Source organism: Theobroma cacao, chromosome 1, assembly GCF_000208745.1.
Source record: "Theobroma cacao cultivar B97-61/B2 chromosome 1, Criollo_cocoa_genome_V2, whole genome shotgun sequence".
Classification (NCBI taxonomy): domain Eukaryota; kingdom Viridiplantae; phylum Streptophyta; class Magnoliopsida; order Malvales; family Malvaceae; genus Theobroma; species Theobroma cacao.
The window spans coordinates 16,524,996-16,534,263 of record NC_030850.1 but is presented as its reverse complement, the minus strand read 5'-3'; the positions used below and the strand labels follow the sequence as shown (position 1 = coordinate 16,534,263).

The window sequence follows — 9,268 nt, the reverse complement described above, 5'->3', positions numbered from 1 at the left end:
ATCAATTAATATGATCATATGCTATCTCAATTTTAGTCTACACTAAACTCCTTTTCCCAAGTTTGTTTAGGTTCTTAAATCAATTTAATTGGTGATCAAGCAATTAAAAGCATTAATAACAAATTGGAATAAACAATTCAAATCCCATTAAAGATAAGCAAGAAAGAGGTTAAAAGTTTAGATTACATGTGAAGTGAGTTCAACTGCAATCTTAGAGAAATAAATTTAGCTCATAATATCTAATAAAAACTTCATCCAAAGAAAATTAGCCATTAATCCAAGTCAAAGAAAATAAGAAAAACATAAAAGTAAAGAGAGAAAACTAATAGTTGGAGCTTTGTGATCTTGATTCTCCCTTTAATTCTCTTCTTTTCTTGCTTTGTTCTTGGCTTCAAATCTCCAGAGTAGTTGTTTGTTGCCTTACCCCTTAAAACCTGTGAAAAAAGGTTCCTTAAATAGGCTCCAAGTAACCTAATTTCCAAAATCCAGTGAAATTTTTATTTTTGGAAAATCACCCAGCGTCGCGACCTTGATTTCTTGGAGCTGAGGTGTTGGATTCTTGCCACAGTAGTACTGCAATGCTGCAGTGCTGAGTTCTTGGGAAAATTGTATGGTGGGCTTCCTTTCACCAGCACTGCAGCCTTATTCTTCTAGTGTTGCGACGGTTTATCAACTTCGAATATGACTTTCACCCTGATCTGATCTGAACTGGGAAAGGTGATAAACATAAAAGTTGTAGCCCTATATCTTAACTTTCTAATGGCCTAGAATCATGTTAATTTGACTTCGGGATTGAAAGATATGCTCCAAATACTGCATCATACTCAGTCCATATGTACTGCTACAGTGCTTGAAATTAGACAAACATTTTGACTATGATCTGATCAGAATTGGGAAAACTGGTAAACTTAAAAGTTGTAGTCTTTCTTCTTATAATTCTATTGGTCCAAGAATGACCTTATTTGAGTTTTGTAGAGAGAGATATGGTCAAAATACCAAAACATATATGAATGAAGATATCACCATACTTGCATTGATGTTCATCGAATGAGCCTTTTTCATCAAATTTCCTACAAAACTGATAAGAGAAATTAGCAATAACTACTCTTAAATTAATTTAAAACAAAATAATATAAAATTTAACTAAAATAACTTAAATTAACTACTCAACATGTAATCAAACTTAAACTAGAAAAATGCCTAAACTGCTACGATTTGAACCTAAAATCTCAAAGATCTAACAACTTAAGCCCCCAAAATGTGTCAAAATAATCTATATAATAGAGTTAGCAACTTGCAAAGAGTTGAGTTGTTTATTGATGTGGTATGTACATACACTTATACTAGATACAAGATAAACTAATAAAAACTAATCTATGTTTTGAATAAAAAATAGTGATGATCATTAGTTGATAAACTATAATTTAAATCTTAAACAAATTCAATGGATAAGCTAATATGATAAGCTTGGTTTTGAATCTTGGCTCTTTGAAATGGATAGGCTATTTTATCCTTCATATGCCCCCGTAAGATGGTGGAGCCATCTGCTATACCCATCTTGGACTTTAACATGATGAATTTGTGTTTGGGTAATGGTATTGTTAGTTCGTCGACTAACTGATTAATAGTTGGCATATAGGTGACTTTGAGAATATCGATAGAGACATGTTACTTGGCAAAGTGGCAATCTGATGCAAGAAATTTCATTCAAGAATGAAATATGGGATTGGCACTCAAATATGTAGCTCCTACATTATCATAGTGAAAACGTGAAGGTTGAGGTGATGGGATTTTCAATTTTGCTAATAGGTTCTGCAACTAGATCAATTCAACTATAGTGTGGTCAATGGCTTTGTACTCAACTTTTATTGAGGATCGTGCAACTTTATTTGTTTAGAAGACTTCCAGAAGATTGTGTTGCCTCTAATATAAATTATGAAAGCAGATGAGAAGCTTCTGTCATCTAAATTACTTGCCAATCTGCGTCACTAAAAGCATATAATTGTAAAAAAGAAGGTTTCTTCAAGAATAGACCATGATGTAGTTTGCCTTTAAGGTATCCAAAAACTCTTTTTAAGCTTGACCAGTGGACTTGAGTGGGATAGTGCATGTATGTAACAATTTGTTAATGGAGTGAACAATGTCTGATTGTGTAAGAGATAAATATTGAAGTGAGCCAATGAGTTTTCTATAATCTATTACATTAGCAAGACTCGATCTATAATTTTATGTTGCTGGCCAGTAGTGTTGGTGATAGTTTTTGCATTCTCCATGTCAAACTTGGCTAGGATATCTCGAAATATTTGTGTTGAGATAGAAATAAACTATTGGAGATGAATATATCATTTCAATTTCAAGAAAGTAATTGAGATTTCGTAGATACTTTAAATAAATTATGTTAGCCAAATGTTGAAGGAATTGATGTAGAGCCTTTAAATTGTTACTCGTCACTGATAGATTATCCATATAAACTAAGAAATAGATTAAAGTTGAATCTTTGGAAAAGATGAATAAAGAGGCATTTGAGACTAAATTCTTAAAACCATATGAAAGTAAAAAAGAGCTCAATTCTTAATACTAAACTCTTAGAGCTTGTTTGAGGCCATATATTGCCTTGTTCAATTTGAGAACATGTAAAAGCTTATCTTTATCGAAAAAGCTTGTGGGTTGAGCCACTTGGACATCATCATTCAATGTGCTTTGGAAAAAAACGTTATAAACTTCCAATTGCTTGATTGGCCATCTCTAAGCTAACACAATGAACAATATAGTTTTAATAGTTATAGGTTTGATTACAAGACTAAAAGTTTCTTTGTAAGCAAGACTTGGTCTTTGGTGTAAACCTTTTGCAATTAATCTAGTTTAGTATCTCTTTGGAGAACCGTCAAACTTTCTTTTAACTTTGAAATTCTATTTGTAGCCTATAATATTCTTAGCAGATGAAGGTGGCATAAGGGACCAAGTTTTGTTTTAAATTAGTGCATTAAATTCCTTTATCATTTTATTCTACCAATTTTGATCACTTAAGGCTTTTCTTATTGTAATTGGTTCCAAGGGAGGAGTTAGTAGATGTTTGGTTGTAATGTAAGCCTTTTTTGGTTTAAATATATTATTTTGTGACTGTGTCATCATTGGATTAGTCATTTGTGTCTATAAAGTGTTATGAGAAAGGGTGTTTGAATTATGTGTAAAAAGGAGATAGGTAACATTTGAAGAAGGACTTAAGCAGAGGGCAATTGATTGAATGGTTTGAGAAGTGCTTGTGCATGCCAACTCCTTTGAACTTGTGTTGATGGTTGGTATTGTTAAAAAGGTACAATTGGATGGCTGTAAGGTTGTAATGGAATTGTTATCATGAGATAGTTTCGTGTTCTTAAAGGATGCGATATTAGTAGATGCAAAAGGGAAAAAAGTTTCATGGAGAATGGCATGTCAAGATACACATACACTTTTGGTAGCCAAATCAAAACATTTGAAGGCACTTTGTTTTGTGGAATATCTTGAAAATATGCATTGTTTGGATTTCAATTGCAACTTATGTTGATTATAAGGCTTGAGTGTGACTTGAATTTATTATAGTTAGGAAGGGACTTGAATAAGGCCTCAAAGGGTTCCTTGTGATGTAAAAGAGGAGTGGGAAGTCTATTAATTAGATAAGTTGCAATTTAGAAAGCATGTGATTAAAAACTTAAGAGCATGGAAACAACCTAAAGTAATGTTAGTCCAGTTTCTACAATGTGCCTATGTCTTCTTTTAGCTGAGCTATTATGTTAAGGTGTGTGAGGAAGTGTGGTTAAGTGTAAAATACCATGTTGGCTTAGTAGGTGAGACAACTTCTTATATACACCTCCATTATCAAAATATATGGTCATAAGATTAACGTCAAATTGCTTTTCATTGAATTGCTAGAAGAATGGAAATAATGTAAAGACATCAAATTTATGCTTTAGTGGAATTAACCATATGTATTTTGTGAAATGGTCAATGAATATGACATAATATAAGAATCCTTCAATGGACTTAGTATGTGGAGACCCCCATACATCATTGTAAATCAATTCAAAAGGTTTTGAACTCTTGAGACTTGATTTATTAAAAGGAAATTCATGGCTTTTATTGTAGTGACACGAATCACAAATTGACAATTTTTGGGAGGAAGATAAAGGTAATCGAAAAGATTTTAGCATAAAATTCAATATTCTAAAAGAAGGATGACCAAGTCTGTTATGCTAAATATTAATTGAACCTGTTGTTTTGAGGAAAACAGTAATAGATTGTGGAGAAAATGGCATGCAGTTAGAAGGATGGTAAATGTTATCTTTATTAAGACCTTTCAAAAGTGGTGCCCCATGCTTAAGTCCTCTATCAGAATGCCGAGGAAAATGTTAGCTTTAAAATGATTATATAGTTTTGATTAAGACAAAATGATCCTAATTTGCTTGAATATTATTTGAGCGATTATTGACAAGTCCTTGAAATAATTTAATTCTCATACACTTGTTTTTATATGATGGCAAACTTGTTTATCTTAGTTCTGTAAATTCTTTAAGTCATTGAATTTTCACTTGCATAACAAATGTCTACAAGTTTAAATGACTTAATTGCATGAGTGTTAGAATTACTTAAAAGATTTCTATTTATAATCCCTCTAACATTCATCTTTGAGATCTTGAAGTTGCAAGATAGGTTCACAAGTGCTGAAGTTTATCTCAAAGCATTCAAATATGGTTGATCTTCACAACACCAAGGTTGTTTCAAGCCATGAAGTTCACTCTCAACTCAACATTTGATCACAACAAAGATATGGCCAAAGCTATGTGGTAAAATGCTAAAGAATCTTAAAGAAACAAAGCTTCAATCAATCCTAGAGCAAGGCAAGTCAATCTTATGGAAGAACGAACAAGGAAACTTAAAAAGAGACAACCATAGTCGACCTTGGAATAGTCCCAGTTAACCCTCCAAGCTTTAATGAGAAAAATAGAAGCTTTCTGGAAGAGGATCGACTAGAGAACTTCCATAGTCGACTACAAATGATCGCTAGACACAAAATTTGAAAAGAAAACAACTAGTGTTTTACTCTAATCATCTCCAACGGCTCTAAGACCTTTTCAACTATAAAAAGGACCATTTGACAGCATTTCAACATGAGAAAGAAGAAAAGAAAAAGGCTAAACTTTTGAAAATCAAATCTTGAGAGAAAATGAAAGAAACCGAGCTTTCTTGAGCTAAAATTTCTTTGTGCTTTCACTCTCATCTTTACGTCCTATCTTTTTACCCAATGTTAAGAATTCTTCCTTTATTATATCAAACTAGCAAAATCCACTTTTTAGAGGCAATATTGCTATTCTTGTAAAGTTCTTAACTTAGCCTTGAAAAGTTAGTAAAAGGGTTAGGTTGATCCCGAAAAAATCCATTGTATGGGTTTATGGTGATCCCATTAAAAACCATGGATTTGTGGTGAACCCATTAAAATTATGGGTTTATGGTGAACCCGTTGAAAACTATTGGTTTGTGGTTGAACCCGTTAAAAATCAAGGGTTTTCACTTCAACTCCTAAAAAAGCCATTATGAAGGTTACCACTTTAACCTCGTTAAAAAGAAAGAATCCTTTTTAGTAGATTGGAAATTCCTTGGTGAACCAAAGGAGTGGATGTAGGCACTTGAAAAGCTAAACCACTATAAATCTTTTTGTCTTGATTTACTTTTATGCTTTGTGATTTATTATTGAAACTCTATTTTAGAAAAAAATCATTTGCTTTGATTTTAACACAAGTAGAAAATCCATTTTGAAAAAAGTTTTATTTTTACCTAGTGGCTTCTTTTATCATTGTTTTGTTTTGTTATAATTCATTTCAAGAGAACCCATTTCATAAAGTGCTTGTAGTTTGATTCATACTTTTCACATTTGGTTGGTTTTTTGCTAAATCTTTTTCAACCATCACAAATTGTCCATTCCTTGTTGAAAAGATTTCTTGAAATGTTTTTCTCAAAGGTACCTTTATTTGATTTACATTTAAAGAATGTTTAGGCATTTCAAAGTAACCATTTATCTATGTTTGATTAAGTAGCTTTGATTAAAACTTGCATATACATTAAGGTTTTTGTTGAAATTCCTCTTACAAGTTTTCAAAATGACTTTCCTAGTCCAGGATTGATTTTTGAGTCTTTATGGTCGACCACAATTTTGTTTGAAAGACATTGGAGTTGGTTTGTGACAAAAACCACAACCATTGTCAACTAGAGTTTCTTTATAGTCAACTATAGCTAATTGTTCTGACACTTTCCAAATTTTTTAAAATCCAATTCACCTCTTTCTTGGATATTTTCATTGAGCTATCTTTTTTAACAAAAAGAATTCAACGGAAACATTATTAGTCTTGCATACTTTGGAGATAGATATCAAGTTATTGTTTATATGTGGAACATGTAAAACATTGGTTAAATGAAGCGATTTATTATTGGAATGAATAACAAAGGAACCTATATGCTTGATGGGAAAACTTGTTCCATCCCCTATGAAAATTTCATCAAGTCCTCCATAATTAGTATATAAGGAAATATTGTTCAAATTGGAGGTGACATGGTGGGAAGCTCTTGAATCTGCAATCCAACTTGGATAATAGTTGATTTGGATGAGGTTGTGACATTTGCAACTAGTTCTTTGAAGGCTCTCCTCATGGTTCTGCATGTTTTTGTTATATGACCTATTATGTCACAAATCTGACATACTAGTTTCATAGTGTTATTCTCATGTGAAATGAATTTCTTTCTTTGATAATTAAAGTTACCTTTAATTTAATAATTGCCATTAGAGTTATCTCCTCTTAATTGAAATGAAAATTTGGTTTGTCTGACATGATTGACCCTTACAACATGGATGGAAAGTGTTGCATCCTACTTGATTACATTTTCAAAATCAATGAGCTTATCATATAAAGCTCCTAAATGATATGGTGGATTCTCGAGCTTTAATGGCAGTTGAGATCTTCTTGTAGTCGACCCCTAAGGCATTTAAAATGAATATCACGAGGTCATCATTTAGCATCGGTGCTTGTGCCAGTGCTAGTTCATCTGTAATTCCTTTCATATATTATAGATACTCAGCAATTCTTTTATTGTCTTGAGAAAAGACAACAAGTTTCTTTTTAAGAGGCATAATCCTCGACCTTGTTTTGCTAGCAAATATGTTTCAGAGTTTTTGTCATACATCTTGAGAGGTTTTGGAAGTGGCTATGAGTGGAACAATGGACTCTAAACATAAGGCTACAATGGCATTAAGGATGAATTTATCTTGCCAATACCATTGGTGATAGATTTGATTTAGTGTGGATATACCATTTATGGTGATCATGGGGTCATAGAAATGTGTTGTTTCGTTTAGATATCTTATGAGATTGTAACCAGTAATGAGTGAATTAAATTGCAACTGCCAACAAGGAAATTGATATTGTTGAGTTTAAAAGGTAGTTGAGCTATAGCATTTATGGATATTAGTTTTGTTGTTTGAGGTTGATATACAGTAAAAGAAGGGGTGGTGGTGGTGGTGATGGTGGTTGATTCACTAGAGGTGGCCATTGAAGTAAGGTTAGGATAGTGTGGCTGCTATGCTTAACTATGCTTAACGAAGCTCTAATACCATTTCAAAAAGGTAACATTGTTAAATTTTTAGTTAAATTTTCATTAAAAAGACAATAAGACCCTCATATTTAAAAGTATACACCTCTTCATGAAATATATTAGCATTTTTTAAAAAAACTAGGTTTTCATTTCTTAAAAATCTACATTCCAACAGCTATAAAAAAAAAACAATTGTTTCACATATCTTTACAAAATTCTTAAAAAGAAAAATAAAAAAAAATGTCCTTACAATCATCATTGGATGGACAAACTTCCAATCATAATTTTTTTTTTTTACTTTGATACTTTACTCATAGGGCATGTCACCGTCTTTAACATTGAAAATCTCAGCAACAAATTTACATTTTCTTGAAAGCTTTTGTTGGCCAAACATTTTTTTTTTTTGGAAAACAACCGATTGCTACATAAATAAAAACTTGTACAAAATCAATGGTTTAGATTCCATTGTTAGTTGGATTACAAGTTTACAACCCTTTCTTCACCTATTTATATATAGAAAACATTAATTTAAAAAGCTATAAAAAACACATAAACAACCAAAATCATTCTTTTAAAAAACTTAGGACAAAAAAAGCAAAAGAAATAGAGAGAGATAAACAAGTAAAAGACTTGCAAATTAAAAATTCAAAAATAAATTCTTCAGCATAATTCTCAAGAGCTTTGAGGACAAATATGCAACCAAGGCAAGCCTAGTAAGCAAGTTGGTTTAAGTAAAACCCGACCCTATAAACACATATCATGACATACATGCACTGAGTAGCATGTTATTATGCTACGAAAGCACCTACGAATAGACGAAACCCGGTATCGTACCTAACGATACACTTGAGTTGATTTAACCTCGAACTAGTTCAAATAGGAATTGTATGATGAAATTTAATATTTTATAGTCCAGGAATGACTAAAAATGATTGTTCGGAGTTCAAGGGTTCATTAGGGGTAAAATTAAAAATTTTGATGTTTAGGGGTAAAAATCGTCATTTTGCCACCTAAGATAATAATTTGATCATGGAGTGAACGTTTTGACCAAGGTTAACTTTTTGAAGTATAATTTAATGATAGGAAGTGAAAATTTTCAATTTCGGCAATTTTCGGAACATAGGGGTAAAACGGTAATTTTGTCATCCGGGGGTAAAAACCGTAATTTTCACCACCCAAAACTTGTCAAAATTATAGGATTTATTTATTTTTGGTATGACCAACTATGGTATGTTAAGTGGTGAAAAATTGAAGTTTAAAAGACGAAATTTTAAAAATAGGCCAATGGGAAAGTGACACATGGCACTTTTTAATGATTTAATATTATTTTAATGAAAAGTCAGCCCATTTAAACCCCATTTTAAGTGATGGCCGGCCATAAGGGAGAACAAGAGAGAAAATAGAGAGGAAAGGAAGAAAAAAAGAAAAACGAAAGAGAAACAAGAAAATTCAAAGGGGAATTCACGTTTTTCGCCTGTTTACGCGTCGAACGGTAAGGTTTTTCGACTTTAGCTTTATTTCTACCTTTCCTATGCCTTTGTTTCCATTTAGCATGCTTGAGGAGAGAGATCTAAAAGTGACATCAAGGGCTGGACGAATTTCAAGGGGGGAGAAATTGAAATTTTTAGGTTTTGATTTTTAGTTAAATTGA

General features: G+C 32.1%; 1 long non-coding RNA gene across 3 annotated transcripts in view; it reads right to left on the bottom strand.

Annotated features, from left to right (window-relative positions):
* LOC18612754 overlaps positions 315–9,268 on the bottom strand; it is a 22,530-nt gene continuing 13,576 nt past the window's right edge. The window contains exons 2-3 of one of the 3 annotated variants that reach the window (XR_001926217.1): positions 516–1,078; positions 315–434 (exon numbers count right to left, since the gene is read on the bottom strand). This is a non-coding gene — a long non-coding RNA (uncharacterized LOC18612754). Of the gene's footprint in view, positions 1,079–9,268 lie in introns of all 3 variants that reach the window. The other 2 variants (XR_001926215.1, XR_001926216.1) reach the window with 2 other exon arrangements.